This window comes from Xenopus laevis, chromosome 4S, assembly GCF_017654675.1.
Source record: "Xenopus laevis strain J_2021 chromosome 4S, Xenopus_laevis_v10.1, whole genome shotgun sequence".
NCBI lineage: Eukaryota > Metazoa > Chordata > Amphibia > Anura > Pipidae > Xenopus > Xenopus laevis.
In genome coordinates, this window is record NC_054378.1 from 82,222,185 (window position 1) to 82,244,320 (window position 22,136).

Here is a 22,136-nt window from a genome sequence, read left to right on the forward strand (position 1 = left end):
ATTTAAGGAAGGTTACAGCACATTAAGTTGAACCACCATTTCTGTCTGAGATGATAGATGTTAGATTTCCAACTGAGTTTATTTTATGAAGCAGTTAAATGATTTATATTCAGCAGCACATTAAAAAGCCTTATGACAAAGGGTGCTTAAACAGAGAGAAAAACAAATCCTGGACCGAAACCCCTCCTTTGCAAGTAATGTGCTTCTATCACATGTTGCATCTCATTTATTTTATTAAGCCACACATACTTAGATCTGCAAGATACTGCAAGCATCTAATACCACTAAAATAATAAATCATTTCTTACAGCTGTCTCCACCCGCTGCAAGGCTGTTGCTCATTAATCAAACATTATCGGCTACAATCAGTGCCCCCTGTTAAAAGGAAATAAGTGCTTTATTTGAAATTTGTGATTTTTGTCTATGGCTTGTTCACTGACCCTATACAATTACTTGCCAGTTAGGATTAAGGAAGACACTTTTACTGTAGACAATATATAAATTAATTGGTTTATCTAAATGAAGACTGCTGTGAATTCAAACACCTTTTAGTGGACCCAAATATTCTTTATCAAAGAAGATCTCTTTTCACTTTCATGTTGCTTCATTAAAGGTATCATAGTCTACAGCATTCTCTTTTGTTCGCAATCTACCTTGCTGTCAACTATACTTAACTAAACAGGAACCTGATTCTTAAACAAAGTAATCATAAAATCAATGATTTCTTGTTACTACAATGAATCAATTTTGTGTACAGTTTCGTGAACTTATTCACCAACGGCGAAATGTGGAAATTCGTGACGAAATTCACACCTGGCGAATTTATTCGCCCATCACTAATATGAACAAAATAATGTGATTTAATTAGTAATAGAATTCAGTAGGTTCTTTAATAACTGTACAGGTATGGGATCATTTATCCGGCAAGCCGTTATTTGGAAAGGATTTATTTTATCCAAATAATTCAAATTTCCTTTTTCTCTGTTATTAATAAAACAGTACCTTGTACTGCATATGATCCAAACTAAGGATATAAGTCCTTATTGGAAGCAGAACCACTGTATCAGGTTTTTTTAATGTTTACATGATTTTCTAGTAGACAAGGTATGAAGATCCAAATTACGGAAAAATCCATAATTTGGAAAACCCCAAGTCCTGAGCATTCTGGATAACAGGTCCCATAGCCAGAGACCAGGGTGCTTGCCACTTGTTCTGGTATTGGGTGCTGGTCATGACAATCAGGTATGTTATGTTAATCAGTTTGCTCTCCATTTTTCAATGTCTTCAATAAGGCATTCGTTCCCAGATTTGTCACAACCATAAATCTGACTGATGCACTTGGTTAACACAGCCTTACCCATTTTTCTACAGAAATTACAGTACCTGTATACTCTATGCACTTTATAAACCATCTCATAAGGTCCAGTTATAAGAGAATGAAACTTGTATCATCTTATACAACTACTTCTAGTTTGAAAATGAAAGCAAAAGTCTGATGGGTTGCTACCGATAATGGCACTGCTTCAGTTTACAAACCACAGTTTTCCTCTTTCCCCCTCCTCTCCTATTGTGTCTGCCCAGTGTTGGTTAGAAAGGTCTGCACAAATAAACTTGCAGGGGTTCACCCGGCTTCACTGCTTCAGTTTAGTCAGTGATAGACAGTTTGGCTGGATATATACAGATTAAACTTATAAAATACAACAGTCGCTTAGCTGAGATGAAATGGTCCATTGGCCCATGTAGGATATACTGCAAGTGTGTATGAAACCTATTCACTTTTACTTTGTAATGCTATTTTTAATGATAGATGGTAAATCGCATTATTTTGATCATCTACTTCTAGTGTGAAAATAAAAAGCAAATGTCTCATGAGTTGCTATCATAAACAGCACCAGTTCAATTTAGCTCCAGTATGTTAGAAATAAAGGTAGTAAAGTTTGTGAAATGTTGATGTAAAGGATTTTCACCAAATGAACAGCACATTGCTGTCTCTTGAGAAACTGGGCTAGTGAATGTAAGCTAACAGAATAAAGGAAGATTATTTCATACTTACCGAGATCTTCCTTTCCTAGACGGACTCCATGTCAGTACATTACGGGATAGCCCCTCCTCCCTGCTCCCATTAGAAGGAACCTCCCCAAGCCTTTAAAAGGCCAACCACACCCACCTACCGGCGTCTTTGTAACAAGCTCTTAAATTACCGGAAAAGAAAGGGCGGGTGTACTGACATGGAGTCCGTCTAGGAAAGGAAGATCTCGGTAAGTATGAAATAATCTTCCTTTTTCCCTAGACGTACTCCATGTCAGTACGTTACGGGACATAGCAAGTTAACGTTATCCCATGGGAGGGAATATACTTTAAGAAGAAACTGTAATAATGAAAGGAGTATCGCTGACTAGATAGTCCACCATCATGCAAACTCTTTAATATAGAGAGTCCAGGTGAAAACCCCAGAATAAGTTCACCAGGCTAAGAATAGCACTATAGTATAGCCTAAACTATAGAGAGAGAGCGCGAGAGAGATGTTAGCCCACTGAGAGTGAGGAACAAGTTAGCTCACTAACCACCACTTCACCCTCCAGAAGAGAGAGAGAGGAAGACAGTCCTGTGCAAGGCAAATTCAGCAAGCTGAAATACTTACTCTCCTACTCACCAAAAAGCATTCATCACATGTATGCCTAATTTCAGTGCAAATTGCAAGGTACCTGTAAGAAACACTTGGTAGGAGTAAGAACCCAAAACAGGCCCAATATAGAAATGATCTGTTTAGGATATATCCATAAATGTCGGTTATACAATGTACCCTGAGGTACCCAAGGCCAGTACCATAAATATCTTCATATCAGAATGCATGTTAGTCAGGACTGTTCTAACAGAAAACAGATCCTAAAGATCTGAGACAAGTGCACCTGAGAAAATATTTGGGATTAGAATTCCTTACACTGTGTAAGGTCCTGTGATGAGGCAGACTCAATTAACTGTAAAGAGCTGAGCAACTACAGTACCTAAGAAAGAGCCCCTGTTGGTTGACCCAACCTAGTACTCTGAGAGGTATAACTGAATACCCCTAAGGTTACAGATCCCAATAACCCCCGTGCAACTAAAGGACTAATTCCAAGATTTATGGAGGCAGATTATATGCCCTGGATAAATGTTTATAGTCACCCACAAACCTGTGTTCTTTCTACCCGTAAGGGACCCATTTATATGTGGAATCAACTATACTACATATTTAATCGTTGAGGCTGACTTAGAACTGGAGGGACCCTATGGATGTTCCAGTAAGTGTCAGAAGGGCTCCTGATCCACTAGAGTCATGCTGGGTCATATGTATCAGGAGTGGCACAGGAATGTGAATCCGAGAACAAACCAGGATAATAGGAGTGTTGTATCTGGAAGTTACCTGGACATTGAGCTCTGTGCGAATGTTTCAGACACAATTTTCAGCAGGTGTAAATGTAATCCCCCTAGTATAGGGAACAATGTGACAGACATGGTCAAAACAGACAAAAAACACTTCCAACCTCCCATTTGAAGCTACACAAACCTGTAGGACAGATACATAAAATATCCTTAATTCATTCTCAATGAAATTAATGAATGGAAGTTGTAAGAGATTACACTCTACTGTAATGACTGCAACCGTCCCACTTAAGGGAAGACTATGATCCTGCTCAGGAGAGCCAAGTACATTCTCGCCCGAAGCAATAGGACAGGTAGCAACTGCAGTATGTAACTGTGAGGAGGAAAGATCCAAAACTGCTGGTGTTCCAAGAGGGCACAGACATAGAGAGGGGAAAAAAAAAATTAACACTCCTAAAATGCCTCCATCCTAGGGGTGGAAGAACAGCCGGCCCTGTATTCTAAAAAAACCCACTAACTAGGGGATTGAGAAATTGAATAAAAAAATAAATGGGCCCAAAATAAGTGCCTTCTGGACACAGAGCAGAAAACTTGGCCTTAAGTCACAAAGCTGCTTTGTTTTGCTGGTAGTATAAGCAGAATATCCCTATCCTGGGCCAGACTTGAACAGAGGTCATCTCTATTGACTAATAAGACACTTTGAGGACTCCTATAGCCTGAAAACCCTTGGTTTGAAATATATACCTTATGCAAATTCCCAGTGGCCTGATATGTATGTGTACCCTGTCTGTATAGACACCCTGTATTGGCAGATAAAATGTCCCATCTATCCTGACATTAAGAATATCAGTAGAAATAGTATAGGAATAACACTGGGTAGTGGCTCCCCTCTCTAATTTGTAGGAGGCACCAAGGAGTCACCCTAGAAAACGGTAGAGATACATCTGGGGATCCTTCAGCCAAGCATAGAGAACTGTATACCTTGTTCTTCCTTAAACCTATGAATATGGAATTTCCACAGGTTGCACCCCTAGAAACTAGCCAGATGTCATGGCTGCTATAGTGATATTTATGGATGAAGAGTTCAAGTACTGATTGTTCCAGGAATCTTCATAAATACTATATGTTGTATAAAAATATAGGTTTATTGAGCCAACGTTTCTGGTTCTGGTTTGTATTATGGAGCTTATCCATTAATTGAGCATTTGTTCTGAAGGCAGTAGAATCCCCCTGCAGGATTTGGGCCATGGTGCGAGCATATATTAAAATGTGTGATAATAATATGTACCTCGGTCAGAGTCCTAAGCTCCTGGTTCTGGTAGAGCAGAGTACCCGACCCCAGAGCTCGAGCTGAGTGGGTAGTAATAAACCGCACAATTGACTGGGAAAAGCGATTATCTGGTCCTCCATTCGTTCATGCAGTGATCAGTGATACAAGGCTGCTGAATCTGGAAAAATTTACATTCAATGGTCCCAAAAGTAGTACATACCTGTGGTTATTGTTAACCCAGCAATCCTTATGACAGACAGGCTTCAGAACTCCTGTAGTGTTTATCAAAACAAAAATTAAGCTTACCTGCCATCGGGAAAAAATATTGCCTAGTGCTTAATTTATTAAGCCATATCTTATCCCAGGAGCAATGCCATGGAATAAAAAGACATTCATATGTAGGTATTCCTATCAGTACTCATCTGGATTAAACCTGAATGTACCCCAGAAACAATTACAACCCCATGTAATGCATAGTTTAGGTTAGCTGCAGTCAGAGCAAACCTAGAGCAGACCTTCATAGCCACTCAGTCCAGTGATCTACATCTATTAGAGCTACTGGTTCAATGCGAGTAATAATTAGAGCATATCATACTGCAGAGAATAGGAGCATACAGATATGATCACAGCAACATGTAATACATAAAATATTAGCTACTGCTTAGGGCAAGCGTATATCTGGTCCTAGCCGTTCCCAGGCCTGTGCTTTACATACCTTAGGGCTACCTATTCCAGGTGAGCCATAGCCAGGGTATATACTGCAGAAGAAAATATAAGCACAGATACAATCACAGTAACATGAAATACATAGTTTCTATTAGCTGCTGCTTAGGGCAAGCATATATCAGGGCCTAGCAACTGAAAAGGCCTGTGCTCTACATCCATTAGGGCTACTTGTTCCACAAGAGCAATAGCCAAATCGTATACTGCAGAAAACATGTAATACATAGTTAGGTTAACTGCTGCTCATAGCAAGCATGTATCAGGGCCTAGCAGCAAGACAGATCTGTGCTCTACATCTCGCAGGGCTACGTGTTCCTTGTGAGCAATAGCCAGAGCATAAGCTGTAGAAAAAAAAAAAATAGGAGCACAGGTACAATCACAGCAACATGAAATACATAGTTAGGTTAGCTGCTGCTTCGAGCAAGCACGTATCAGGGCCTAGCAGCCAGCCAGACCTGTGCTCTACATCCCGTAGGGCCACGTGTAACATGTGAGCAATAGCCAGAGCTTAAGCTGTAGAACAAAATAGGAGCACAGGTACAATCACGGAAACATGAGGAAAACATGAGGTCCATAGTTTAGATTAGCTGCTGCATAGAGCAAGCTTATATCAGGCCCTAGCATTAAGCCAGACCTTTGCTCGACCTCCATTATGGCTACCTGTTCCTTGTGAGCAATAGCCAAAAATATAGAATGCAGAACAAAAATAGCGCAATACATATTATGGATTATCTGCTGTTTAGAGCAAGTATATATATCAGAGCCTAGCAGCCCCCCCAGCCCAGTGATCCATATTCAATGGGGCTACTGGTGTCCTATTTGTAAATGGCCTGAATTCAGCACCCAGCCTGACAGTATACAATACTTGTCAGCATAAGAGAATGTTAGCTCAATTATCTATTTGTATAAGGGCTACTGGTTTCAGGAGGGATACTGGTTTCAGGCAGGCTACTGGTTTCAGGCAGGCTACTGGTTTCAGGCAGGCTACTGGTTTCAGGCAGGCTACTGGTTTCAGGCAGGCTACTGGTTTCAGGCAGGCAACAAGCATAACCAGGCACAGTGCGGATAAGCATATAATTATATAGCCTGCAAGCAGTTAGTTAGACTTTAGTACACTGCACAACAGCATATGAAAGGCTGGAAGCAGACCCCTTAATGCCACAAATTCCAGGACACTCTATTGTTAACAGGAAAACAGGCCTCACAAGTTTACTGACAACAGCAGGATTTACCTGAGGCTGCAGCTTCCTAGCTTGCTGAGTTAGAGAGTGGGCGGGGCCATCTCCACTTGCTTTAGCTAGACCTGATTATACTCAGCTGGTGTCTGCACTCAGTAGGGGGTTGATTATACTCAGCTGGTGTCTGCATAGGCAGGGAACCCAAAGCAACTGCGTAGGTTATACTGAGGCAAATTGGATAATTAGTGTTGGTGCCTCCTGCACAGGCCCAAGTCTGCTATAATATGAAGCCTATAGCGCAACTTTTATTTTTTTTTTATTATTATTATTATTATTTTATCTACCTCCACCTTAGGAAAGTCTGTTGAGGGAGGCAGTTGGCCATGACCTGCCCCCATTAAAACAAAAATAAAACAAAGGTAACAGGGGGCAGTAAGGTTCAGGCCTCTAACTAATTAGCCTAAACTAACTGCCACCTCCCTCGCCCATCCGTAAAAATGGGGTGTAGGGGCCACATACACCACTGCCGCCGGACGCCCTCAGGGCAGGTCGGGAGGGCACACGAATGGGGGGACAAGCACCTGCCACCCAATGCTCTTGATAGCAATACAGGAAGGAAACTGAAATACAGGCAGACAAGGAGTAGCAAACATTGCACTTTAGTGCCTTACCTGATTCAGGAGCTGAAGTTCAGAAGACTCCAGGTCTGTTGTGTGCTGGGGGAAAAAAAGGTCCCATGGACCAAAACCCCTGTCCCTAGGACGCCTTTTGGGCAGGCCTAATGCTTTCCTAGGCATAAAAAGAGAAAAACAAAAATTTGCTTCTAATGATTGAGGCATTTGTTCAGAGAACAAAGCCAAGAGCATAAGAGAAGGAACAAAAAGATGCCGGTAGGTGGGTGTGGTTGGCCTTTTAAAGGCTTGGGGAGGTTCCTTCTAATGGGGAGCAGGGAGGAGGGGCTATCCCGTAACGTACTGACATGGAGTACGTCTAGGGAAAAATAACGTTTAGCAATACAACTAGGACCTTTCAGTATCTATCAAGAGCTTATGGATTAATTAAAAAAGACTGTGAAGTATTTACAGTATAAAGGGGGTGAGTGTAGAGATAGAGGTTGCAGTTTAAGTATTTATATATATATTAATGGAAGGAAGACACCTTCAAATATTAATTTATTTCATGTTTACATAAAAGTATTAGTTTATTCTGAACTTTATTTAATCTGCCTGAATCAACTTAATTAAGAGCATCGCTTCATGCAGAAATTTGTGTTTTCAGCAAAGACAAACTTTTATGAATCTGCTTAAATTTCACCCTACATTCTGTTTCCCTGGAAAAAAGGAGGATGTCATTATAATCTACCCCTTGCCTTCCACATCAACCAATGAGATTTGAGCCCTCCCCAGTAGTGATGTGCGGGCCGACCCGATACCCGCGGGACCCGTGGGTTTAACCGCGGTTCTGGTTGACCTCGTAGTGCTCCTCGCGGGTGGCTGGCTGTAGCTCTTCTCCTGCTCTCCCCGCCCGCAACCTTCAAATGCCGGCATGCGACTTCTGGGTTCCGTTTTTATAGTCTCTCGTCTGCTCACCCGCCCCTTTTGTGATGTCATTGTGACGTTATCGGTGGGCGGGTCAGTGCGGGTCTATAAAAGGACCCCCGGAAGCGGGTGCGGGCGGACGCTGGTCATAGCAGGGCAGGTTAGGGTTGGTGTGGGTCAGGGAAACCCTGACCCGCCCATCACTACTCCACAGCCCTTCCCTTGTCTATCTAAGGAACTGTCTGGACACAATGTTTGGAAGAAACAGGCAATTTAGAAGTCTTTTTTTTAAATAAAATTATGTGAAGTTGCTTTTCTAACAAGGGGATACAATGTATATTCTATTGCAGAAATAAAACACCTTAAACCCAATGTAATGGGTAAAGGTTAGGTAATGTAAAGGTAATGTAAAGGAAAACAAAAACATTTCTAAAAAAGCTCATATGCAAAACCCTGCTTCAAGTAAATAACCCATTTTCATAAAAATATATAATTTATTAGTATTATTTGCCATTGAGAAATACTAAATAGGAAATTGCCATTTTGAAAAGTAAAGGTGGCCCCCTGGGATTCTATGATTCACACAAACAAACCAAGGGTACACATACATGTTAGGTCACATGAGCCAATTGTTTTGTTTCCTCACTTCTCACTGTTACATTTAGAGCTGAAGTATTTCTGGTCAGTGGCTCAAGGTAAAAGATGTATATTTACTTAAATATATATTTCAGTTTGGTAAGATTCTTAAATATGCCACTTAATATGATGTAAACCATATGTTGCTTACCTTTTCATTTTTGGGGTACAGTTTTCCTTTAAGAACCTTTCTGCAGTTGCGACAACATTTGTACTTCATCTTGTACTTCACTCAAAATCAACAGGGCATCTATATAGCGCCAAAGTCTATTAATAAGATTTAGGATTACGATTATTCCCGGTTAATTTCTAATAATTATGGAGACATAATATATGTAATATGAAAAATACGTTTGTCAGCGATTCTCCTGTACAACTTTTGCGAATGAGTTATTTTAACACATTGTAGCAAGATAACGTATGTTTATATGGAGCTACAATATGCCTTTTGGATAGGAATATGTTGTGTTTTTAGAAGTGTATCGTTGTTAGGATAAGATGTCTTAGGGGCAGATTTATCAATTTCGAAGTGAAAAAAAACTTCGAAATTCGACCATCGAATAGGGTAGTCCGACATTCGAAGTCGAAGGATTTTTAAGACTGTACGATCATACTTCGAATCGTTTAATCGTACAATTTTACAAAAAATTCCTTCAGCTTCTCAAAACGTAGCCAAATACTGGCTATGGGTTCTAGGAGGTCCCCAAGGCTAACAAAGCAATTCAGCAGGTTTGAGGTGGCGAAGTATCGAAGTTGAAGTTTTTTAAAGAGACAGTACTTTGATTTTCGAATGGTCAAATTTATGAAGTATTTTTAATTCAAATCGATTTGGCCTATTCGATCGTCGAAGTACCCAAAAATTACTTTGCAATTCAAAGTTTTTTCATTCGAAAATTCACTTCGACCCTTAGTAAATGGGCCCCACATGATGTTAACTATTCATTTATATTTGTTTTTTTCTCTTTGTTTGGGTCAATTGGTAGCTAATTATATGCATGTTTTATTTTTGTCTATTATCTTTTATGATATCACTGCATGCACTTTCCCGTCGTTTGGTGTTTATTGGACACGCAGGAGAAATGTTTTTGACTTTGATGAAGGCTAGAGTGCTACCCAAAATGTCAGACCTTCTTAATAAATAACTTTTTTTACTTTTTGTGAGTGCGGACCTCGCTGTTTGATTATTCTAAATATCTATATGCAACCAAGAATAAAATAACACTATTTTATTCACTGAAAAATGGTGTGCGAGTCCATCTATCTTGATATATATATATATATATAGATATAGATATAGAGAGAGTAAGAGACGCACACCCTAAGCGAAATGAAAACTTGGGTGCCAGTCTGGAAAAAATTCGATAAGCAATGCAGGATGACGGCACACCAAGAAGTTACAGCAACACAAACGTTTTTGAAGATAAAAAGGAGGTTTATTGGACTGAACCAACGTTTCAGTTCCTCACAGGAACTTTCATCACTCCCTGATGAAAATTCCTGTGAGGAACTGAAACGTTGGTTCAGTCCAATAAACCTCCTTTTTATCTTCAAAAACGTTTGTGTTGCTGTAACTTCTTGGTGTGCCGTCATCCTGCATTGCTTATATATATATATATCTATATATATATATATCTATATATATATATATATATATCTATATATATATCTATATATATATATCTATATATATATATATCTATATATATATATATCTATATATATATATATATATATATATATATATATATATAATATATATATATATATATATATATATATCTATATCTATATCTATATCTATATCTATATCTATATCTATATCTATATCTATATATATATACTGTATACACACATACATACATATACACACATACATACATACACATATATGGTAATAAGTATAAAATTATTATCGGATGCAACCATGTGATTATCAGCCAGATTGACTTTTATATTATTGTTAATACATTGCATTACGGTTTCGGATAGATGGGCCCCACTGGTTATATCTAGACGCGAGTGCTTTTAATTTTTTATTCATGTTCTCAAGTTACTTGACAACAGCTTTAGCATTGGTCTTTGTTTAACTGATACTTATATACTGTATAGTCCTGGTTGCATTTCCTGGGCCTATTCAAGTATTATTATTTAGCAGCTGTGCAGGGGACTTACTCTTTTAAAAAACAACCATCCCTGTGTATTGATGTATCCTGTTTTGAAATCCAACTTGAATCCAATTGACAGATAATGGCTTTTAAAACTACTGTTTCACAACAATTGCTACAAACTAAATAAATGTGTTCTATTCTAACTATTCTCCCCTTCTTCTGCCGATGTTGGCTGTTGCACATGACACCACATCCCACACTTGATGTTGATGCAATATCACTTAGGAGAAAGGGGAAGCCCATCAGAGTAAAAGCCAAGGTGGCGCAAAAGTCTGGGAGATTCACATGCAAACACTGGAGCAGCAACACAAGTTAGCCTAGCTCCTCTGCTTCTACTGTCAGTGGGCCTGCCAACTACCACAGTCTTTGCCATATTCATCAAAGCCCCAAGGCTACTCTTGCTACAGCTGAGCAACAAAGTGCTACTTAATGCTGTTCAATTGCAAAATAATTTGTAATGGTCCAATCCAGATTAGGTCTGTGGGGAGAGGGACTTTGAGGGGAAATTGACAATATCATGTCAGATTTCAAAATTAAATATGAAAAAAATCTGTTTGCTCTTTTGAAAAATGGATTTCAGTGCAGACGTCTGCTGGAGCAGCACTATTAACTGGTGCATTTTGAAAAAAAAACATGTTTTCCCATGACAGTTTGCCTTTAAAGAGGTGATTCTCCTATAGATAGGACAGATTTGTGTGTAAGGAAAAAAGTCTAAAGGCTTATACTGGAGATATCCTACCGCTAACCTCAAGAATATGCATAAAGTATGCACTTAGCACACACACACATTTTGAGTAAAAACAGATAGGAATATTTAAAGTGATACGGACATGTCTAAAGCACTGGTAACGTTATTCTTTATACCAAATTTTTGTGCTGTTTATGTATTTTTTATTGCTCAGTAGAGTTCTGACACATCTACATGCAGAGTAGTGAAGAAGTGGACTTTCTCTAATGCACAGGTGGTCAACTTTAACATAACAAGATGCATCTGTCACATTACATTTATATTTAAAAATATCAAAATAACTGAATTAATAAGTATAAGCTAGGTATGATAATGGATAATACATTTTTAATAGGCATTTAAAATGTATGTGAAGATTGAAAATAAACATATTAGGGGAAAGTAAGGCAAAGAAGATGCTCCTCGATTAGCACAGATTGCACTAGAATTTATCTATCCTGTTATGCTGGAAAACACACAAATGTCATTTTAATCTGCCCCTTGCCTTCCAGATTAACCAATGAGAACAAAGTCTTCCACAGCACCAGCCCCCCCAATCTATCTACATGGAAGAAGCCCCATATTTGAAGAAATTAGCAATTTGGGAGCATGTTTTTATGAAGAAATGCAGCACATTTGTTCATCACTAGATATTACCAGTAGAGCTAATTTGAGTAACAACACTACAGCTAAAAGCTGCATAATGACGTGTGCGTAGTTGACACTTTAAAGGGATACTGTCATGGGGAAAAAAACATTTTTCAAAATGAATCAGTTAATAATGCTGCTCCAGCAGAATTCTGCACTGAAATCCATTTCTCAAAAGAGCAAAGAGATTTTTTTATATTCATTTTGAAATCTGACATGGGGCTAGACATTTTGTCAATTTCCCAGCTGCCCCTGGTCATGTCAGAATTCTGCTGGAGCATGACAGTATCCCTTTAACCAGATTTGTCTGTAGGAAATGTTTTTTTACATTTCACCCACATAGAGTAGATGTGGAAATGCCTTCTTAAGTCTGAGCACTGCTGCTTTTTAAAAAGTAAACATAATTTCAAGCAACTTATGCAATATACAATATTATGCAATATACATCAATTGAAAAATATGCAGACTTTTAATGATTTTTAATGGTTCGGAACAGTTCCCTTAGCCTAGCCCCCTGCTCTCCTGCTGTTCTTTCTGACTACTTTGCTGAGCTGGCTGACTACTGTTACTTTGTATCAACAGCCAGCTGTCCTTAGCCTGCATCCTCCAAACCCCACAATTTCCTGCACATGTGATTTCAATAAGGAAAGGAACATCACAGTGCAATGCATTGTGGGTTATGTAGTTCCTGCATGCTGTCTGTTAGCTGTGGAGAAGTTCTTCCCTGCTAGGATTTCAAATGATGCAGAAAGAGAAGAACTGTTACAGCTGGATTTCCGCATAGAAAATGGCATTTATTCATACTTTTTGAAGAAACAGGTAACTATGTTGGGTATATTAAGGGTTTCTGTGTTATGTGGGCCTCTTTATCAAATTTTGGTTTAGAAGCTGGAGTTCGTTAGAGTAGCAAAATGTAATATACAAATATATATGTACCCATATTGTTACATAAAAAATAAACTCACCTATACCAATGAATATTTCTTTAAAACCTTCTTACTTCAAAGATCTAATATTCATTCCATTCATTCACAGGCCCTTGCCCTCAATTACCTTATAAAAGAAAATACATTGGCAATTAAGAAACCTAATGTAATGTAACCTAATAAGAATGAGTGCTTGGAAAGAGACGAAAAAAAAAACTTCTAAAGCCTGGAGGAGAATAAAGCTGTATAGATAAGACAAAGGTCCATAATATGATTTGCAAACTGCTCATTAAAATGTGATTAGGAAAAACGTAAGTTCTTGTTTCAAACAATGCACAGAATAGACATCTGATATTCCTCAATATATTTCGAAGCATACAAAGTGTAAAATCCCCTGTATGAACAGAATATTGTATCAGATCAAGACAATCTGCTCATGGGTGTTAGATATCGTGTATCAAAATGTACTTGTATTTCATTCATTTGTTATTATAATTTGGGATTAACTATACATATTTACAGAAAGAGTAAGAAATATATAATTACATTTTTGCTATAATTTACTCAGTCAAAACATATAATAGTGTGATATATATTTTATATATATATATATCCCTAGTCAGTATCAACTTAACATACAATGATGCTTGAACGTTTGTGAGCCCTTAAAAATTGTCTTTATTTTTATATGAATGTGACCTAAAACATCATCTGATTTTCAAGCAAATCCTAAATGTAGATGAAGAAAACCTAGTTAATCAAATGAAACAAAAATTATTATATTTGATCATGTATTTATTAAAGCAAAATGATCCAATAACATATCCTTATGTGGCAAAGGTAAGTGAATCTTTAAGGTTAACATATAATTTGAAGGTGAATTCAGAATCTAGTATTTTCTTTTTAGATTAGGTTATATGGGATGGTATATAATTTCTTTATTAGTCTATTATACATGGTGCTTGGGACCCAGGGTAAGAGATAAGATATCCTTCTGTAATTTGGATCACTTTACCTTAAGTCTGCTAGAAAATATTTAAACATTAAATATAGATTCATGCAGCTTAGTTACCATCAAGTACAAGATACTGTATATAATTACAGAGAAATGGGTACTATGGGAGTTAGCCTTCCTGTAATTCTAAGCTTTCCGTATAATTTGTTTCCAGCTAAGGGATCCTCAGTATTTCCACTTGATCTTAAAATTAAAGTACATCAGTATTCGGTAAAAACAACCAAAATAATCTGTACCCAACCTTTTCAGGGGACAAATGGTTAGATTCATCAAAGAGTGAAGTTAGAGATCTCCACAGTCCGCAGAGTGAAATACCACCTTTCTCCATTCATTTCTATGGGATTTGTAAAGGCCTATTTATGAAAGAGGGTGACAGTGAAAGTTCAACATTTGATAAATATGCCTTTAAAAATTCCATAGAAATGAATGGAGAGAGGCGGTATTTCCCTCTGCGGACTGTGGAGATCTCTAACGTCAATCTTTGATAAATCTACCCCATAGAGTTTACTACAGTTTATAATCTCTTCTTTCTATTTAGTTAAAGTGCACTGAATTTATAAAAAAAAGTAAAAAGCAGCATATTTTATGTTTTGTATTTGATGAGGTCTTTGCAAATAAAACACTATCTATCTAGATTCACCCAATAACCATACAAACCCCTAAAGCAACCTTAAGATTCTTTTTTTTTTCGTATTTTAACGGGCAATTAATCACATGTAGGCATGCCAAATGAGAACTATCGATTGCCCTTTTCCAGACAACTGGCATTCAGACAGCAGACAGACAAATGCCCTGAGCAAGAGGAAGCATCTCTCTCGCTCTCTGCTTCTGCCTACTGTAGCTTTTAATTGTTTGTTACAAATGGACATGGTATTTAGCAGTTTACCTATGGCAGAACAGTTTATGTTACCATTATCATTACCTTAACTCTTAGGTCCTTCATTAGCTCAATTTCAAAACCGACACCATCATATGGCAAGCGGAACTGAGGGATTTCTGATGTGCTGTTAAAAGACATTGCTTAATTAAAATTCTATTTACAATATGCCTAAATCAAGATTGATTTAAACTTTAACACAGTACAAATAACATTTGAAGAATTCACCCAACCCTCTCAAATCAGTCTTTTTCCCATGGATTTGTAAGGGTCAATAAATTGTCACAATATGTCAAAAATAAAGTGATGGGGGGAAAGACAGCTCACTGAAGATTTGTTTCATGCAGCATACAAATGCCTGGTATTCACCTAGTAATTAATGTTAGCATATCACTGTGTTATTTTAAAACAGCAGATAAAAACCTTTTCATTTTCCGGAAATATTTATGGCAAACTCATCTTTACATTTAAAACAATAATACTGTTTGCATAGTAAAAGTAAATGTAATTCTAAGCAACTTTCCAGTGTTCGTTAATAAAACATTTCCAGTGGTTTGTAAATCTATTTGGTATTACAATGCAAGAAACAGCCATCTGGAGTATGCCAATGCATACTCCAACAGATGACCTAGAGAGACGCAGTAATGGCCTGCTGGTAAAATGTACACTGTATAAATAAGCAGTAACCGTAAATATTGTAAATAATGTTTTAGTGTAATTGTTTTAGTGTAACAATCCATTGATTTACTATTCAATAAACACATATCGTAGGTGTGGATTCTTTGCCTGCCTGCTCAAAAGAACTGTAAACTCTGGTAAGAGTTGGAATATAATGTAATTGTATTAATATTATTGTTAAAAACTTACAAGTATATTCCTTGATACATAATAAATATGTATTTGAAAGCTGCTGAGAATTACATTTGCTTTCATTATACAAAAAAACAGGGGCTCTATAAACAGTTCTGCACTACCTTTTTGCTTGTCTGCTCAAAGTTTCCTACTGTAATGGAGCCTGGAGCTGAGCAAGGAAATTCATGTCTTTTGTCTTGACTATTGTGTGGGTGTTACAAAGAACAAATGCTGAAAGGACTGAACTAAACACAAAATGTTAGAGGTAAAGCAGGAGGGCAGAAGTATGTATTTGCACAGATATGAATGATGTTATAGCATAAATAGCACATAATATATAGTGCAAAATAATAGCAACAGTGAACATAAGCTGGTGATTCTCTTTGCCCGACATTTTATATATAAATATACGGTATATACAGAAATTCATGGATTGGCGCAAGACTTACTTTTAAAGTTTGAAAAAGAAGGTGGACATCTGGCAAACATTAAGGGGATGTGACTTTATAATAATGCAAAGCATAAATGAAAAGATGCGCTGTGCTGATGGCTGAATTACATTATATTAATGTAGGGATGTGAAAATTTAGACACCCTTACACATTATTGACAGGCATATCCTTAGTAGTATGGACGCCAAAGTGGGTCCTTATGGGGACCTTGTGCTTATGTAACCCCTGTAGTTTTTCACAGTGTACCCTAAATGACACTGTGTCATAGAATAAAGGGCTTGGAAACCATGAGGTCTGCATCCATTGAGCTTTAGCCCTTACCTGAGCAGGCAGGAAGGGAATGGGCACTGGATCCTAGGAGCATTGGCCTTAGTAAATAGATAGCATATCCTTTTATAGATCACTCTAGGAGTGATAAGAGAGTTTATTTAGTTGAGCAGATCAAGGCTCCGACGAGGATATTAGAGGGATCCCAGGGTATTACTGACTAGGGATGTAGCGAACCGCCGATAATGTGTTCGCGAACGCCGTTCGCGAACACCGGCAAAAAATGCGAACAGTTCGCAAACAGTTCGCGAACTTCGAACATCCGAAAATCGTTCGATTCGAACGATCGAAGGATTTTAATCGTTCGATCGAACGATTTTCGTTCGAATCGAACGAAAATCGTTCGATTTTAGCGATCGAATGGTCGAATGGTCGAACGATTTTGACGCGAACGCCTATTGGCGAACGTCGCGCGACGTTCGCGAACTTGCGGCGGACGCGAACAGCCGATGTTCGCGCGAACAAGTTCGCCGCCAAACAGTCCGCGACATCCCTATTACTGACCCAGAGTAGGGACAAAGTGTTGAGACTAGGGATGATAGGAATTCCCCAAGATGCCAACTAAAGAGATCCTGAAAACTGGGCAATACCTCTTACAAGCTGCATACTCTCTGCTGATGTGTCCCTGGCCTGCAGGGATTCAGCCTATACTGGTACTGTGAGTATGCGCTACCTTTATGCTATCTGTGTTCTAAGCTCCATCGTGGATATGTTCTATGTTAAATAAATACTGTTCTTGGTTAAGCATAAATGAACCTCTGGCGCCCAATTCTTGTGCATTGGCACACGGTTACACTACACCCTGCCTTCACCCTACTGCGAGGGTTTACCCCTGTGTAAAGAGAGTCTCACTTGTAATTCCACACCACACTGAAAGTATCTTAAAGTGACCACAGTAAAGTCAGTTTACTATAGCGCTACACAGGTCCAGCACAAATAATGGCAATTTTAGCCTTGTATTGAACTGGCATGGCCTCAACTGCAGGAAGCAATGGACTTCTTATCTGAGGAAGATTCATAGTTTTGAAAACCTTTCAAAACATAAAAGAAAACAAATTCAAGGTTCAAATTGTACTAGTATCTTAGAACGTTTAATGCATGTACTTCAGCATCCAAGAATAAATACAGTATATCCAAGCACAATTTGAATATATGCCTGGATTAGCACAATAAAATACACTTTCATTATCCATATATCAGTACCTGTTCAGTGTCGAGGCCTAGATCTACATTTTCTGAGAAAAATTTGAAGTATACTTTATGCATCTCCAAGTTTAGATTTGGTTTGTTTCCTTAATCCAATTATGGTTACATTATGAAATTAAAATGTGCACATTCTTATGTAGGTAAATAAAGCAACTTGTTAAAGCCTATGTATGGATAATCTAAGGTGACAAAAACAAACCCCATCTTTAATGCTGGTTATTTACTTTAGGTAGGTTATCCAACTATCCCTGCAGATAAGAAAAAATAGTTAGTTACAGTCACCCGGCTGACCCAGAGCTGAAAAGCAATGCAATTATTTTCAGTCTGCCACTTAGGTAGTCCCCAACACCAACTTTAGTAGTTATGGAATAAAAAAATAAATACAATAAGGCAGTTTTTCACAAAGGGCTGGGTAACACAAAATGACCAAAAAACAAATTAATTTTACTTACTCCTATACATAGTGCCCCTAACCCTTAATGCTTCCTAACACATAACAACACATGCAGCAAATGTATAGACTTACCTGGCAAAAAGAAAAAAAAGACTTCAACACCATCATCAGGTGCAAGCACTTAATATACTGCATACTGATAGGTGCAAGTTTGCACCCATTAGTACAACTATGTACCCTGTGTTAGTAAATGAGCCTGGAGGTTTAAAGTGAAAGATAGAACTTTATGATTTAAATAGTTATATGAATTGATGCATTATTTAATCTTTATTGTAGACATGGGCAGAAACCCCGTTTTCACACAATATTAGAATTGAAGGTAGAGTCTGATTTTTCAGTATCTCTCTCTATACAGTATATAGCTTAAATACAGCTAAAAAAGAGAGTGAGAGAGACTTCAAGCCTCACAACGCTTTAATATTTATCTCTTGCTACAGATTCTGTATTAATCATAGTGTCAGCACAAGGCTTAGTAATAGATTTCTAATGATTTTAAAGAAAAATGGCAGATATTTAGTACAATATATCAAAGTTTAATTTCTGTCTATTAATCACCATGACAAGACTAAACGGAAACACAGATCACACTTTAATGGATATTGCTTGCATTTAGTTTCTAAAATGCAGCATTTTGCTCGGGTATCCATCATTGCTTTGAGAAAAGGCTTTAAGTCACTTCTCTTAGGTGATCTGTCATCAGACATTGAAAACATAACCACAATTTTTATTTCACACCCATATATGCTGCTTATACAGTTTTGTAAAACAAACACTGTCAATGCAGTAAAGGATGGCTAAAAAGATGCTCAACATGTGATATTTTTTATGTATATTTTATTGCAAACGTTGCGTACAGAGGTAATATAAAATAAAATTGGTGGGCGAACTGGTCCTCTGAATGGAAAGCAGGGAAAGCTGAAGTTGGAATGGGTGGTAGGAGACCACACAACAGTTTACAATTCTAATAATATACAGTATTGGACACAATTATCACATTATACAGGTGGTGGGGAAGTATGGTTTTTAGTTATTATTATTATTTGGTTGGTAGAAAAGTCCCAGTGTGTTTTTTTAAAATGGAATGTTCAGCTTTTAATAATGTAATTCTCCTTGATTAATTGTGAAAAGGGTTGCATGGCTATCATAAAAATGAATGAGGATATCGGGCATGTGCTGTTGGTAATGGGGATGCAATTATTTTACATTGATGACCGTTGTTGAGTATAGTGCTAGTTCTAGAGTGATTTTATAAATCCAAAATAAACTATATATAGACTATATATTTGAAAACCTCCATAAGTTACATGCTGTACAGTGACTGTGTGTGCTTCTAAACAACAAGTCTTGCATGCAATTTAAGTATTTCACAGGAATACATGTTTAACAGTCATTAGAGCCTTAGGCAGGATAGGTTCCCCCCAATCCACCCCAGCCTGCAGAGCCAATAGGAATATATCTAGCCCCACTCTGTTTAAATGAACACGATCCGGCCAGAGTTAGCTTGGCAAAATAGGGTCTAACTCCCAATGCCTATAACAAAACCACCCAATTTCCTCACCAACTGAGCCACCTGCTTGTTAACTGTTCTCCTACTGCAGTCAATATTGCCAATTACTGTATGTTCATATCTCCATTGAGAATGCCCATTTACTTCTGAAAAATCAGTTTCATCCTAGGGATTTGCACATACAATCTATTGCTGTCCCTTTGACATTTTTAATTAGTTCCTGCTGTGATATGCAACCAAAATCATTGCCCTCTGCATGTATGAGCAGCACATCTGGTGGGCCCACTTCCAGCAATACCTGTTCCCACACCATCCCTGGGTATCTCTGTCATTTAATAACCACTTGTTCTTCAGGGAACCCCAGCTGTACACTTGACACTTGTTTTCTTTGTGTGAATGAACATGTGGCTGACAATGAACAAAGACTGACAAAAAATGCTGCCTTAAATAACAAACATTCAAAATCGTAACTACAAATTTCAGGTAATTTGCTGAACAAACTAACTGTGAGAAGGAAATGAGCTGTCTTGTGTCAACTCTCACCACTAGTCCTTGGCTTTTAAATCAAAAATAAATAGCAGTCACAGTTCACTCAATGGATGAGACTAATACACATCTATTCAGCTGTTCGCAACCACAACAAGCCAATTGACCTGCTTGACTTTCAAGAACCCCCAGTGGAACCCTCAGGCTCTCCCACTCTGTCCACACTTGCCTGTTTGCTGCCCACATTGTGGGAGCCAATCACTTTTCAAGACATGCCTTAAGATCGATAGGTCAGACTCCAGAGGTGCTGCATGCAGCACAGGTCCTCCCATTCTGTGTTTGGATCCACCAAGTGAAACCTGTCCTATTGAAAGCAAGAAAGAGAGCCAGCAATGTAATTCTGGCACCCTTGGACATGGCATACCCTAAACTAGATCTAAGCAATACAAAACCAACAATCTAAGCAACCAAACTACAGGAAGGAAGTGGGCTGTAAGACCGTTCACCACACCCAAATTGTCTGAGACAAATGTCTCTTTTGACACAAAACTGCTTCCCCCAAAGCTCCATCTCCACCTCTAGAGGGAACAATTCAAGAAACATATCCCACCAAAATCCAGTCAGCAGGAAAATGCTTAGCACACCACCTTCCGACCCAAAATGCTCCAGAACCAGTACTACCAGATGTATCCATATACAATGCATAGATGTTGATGTGACCTTGTCCATCTGAATCATTGCACTACTATTGAAGTTATCCAAGCACCTGTCCCACACCAGGAGATCAAGCTGGATCCCCTGAGCAATGAGAATTTTATGATGTGGTTGTTTGATGTGCAAAGCATAGTTCAACTTCCCAAACAGTGTTGGTCTCTCCCTTCCTAACTGCATTCATGCCCCTAATCACAGACCACAGATGCCACAACTTGTCCTCTGACAACCTATTCAGGAGTATACGCATTATGCCCAGAAACTTGAGACATTTGGAGGGGCCCTCCATTTTTTCATGGGCCAAAGGGATCCCCATGTATGCCGCCACTTGCTGTACACCTCAACCAAATGCTGGCACAAAGGGGGTGTTTTATCAACTGTTGAAAGTGTGAGGACCAAGGAGAGAGTTATGGGCAGACATGGGAACCATAACATGTACAGGAAGGAATGGGAACAGGGAGCATAATTGAGGGTCAGGCAGAGGTCGATAGAAATTAGGCAGTACAGTACAGGGTCAGGAGTCAGAGCATAGTTGAGGTCACAGGCAGGGGTCAAAGCCAACAGTAACAGGGAAAGGCACGGGTCAAGAACAGGAAAACCAGGCAATAAGCACACCCAGGAACTAGCTGAAAATAGACCTACATTGGGCAAGGAAATATTGGCCACGGCCCCTTTAAACATCTGAATTTTGCACCAGGCACAGTGACATCAGCCGTGTCACGAAAAATATAATTGGCTTACATCAATTCTGGAATAGCCATGCATCAGGAGACACGCAGAAGAGGACTCTTCCGCCTCCCAGGTATTATTACAAATTTAAAATGTTTTGCAATAAAACTCAGAAAGCTGAATTATATTTTCAAAAACATTAATGTTTGCTATGTAATTAACTCTAAAAAGCTCAAATGTAAAAATTTGGCATCTAAAAGCTTGTGAGTTCAAGAAGAAGTCAATGGGAGTTGTCATAGGCAAAAAAAAAGTTTTTTTCAGCTTGTAAACTCACACATTTGGTTTTTTGAGCATGTAAATGAGATAAAATTAGATAATTAGAATTAGAATCAAATTAGAATTT

At 38.3% G+C, this 22,136-nt stretch overlaps 1 pseudogene; it reads right to left on the reverse strand.

Moving 5' to 3' along the window:
* LOC108714999 overlaps positions 1 to 22,136 on the reverse strand; it is a 366,710-nt pseudogene that overhangs the window by 277,684 nt on the left and 66,890 nt on the right.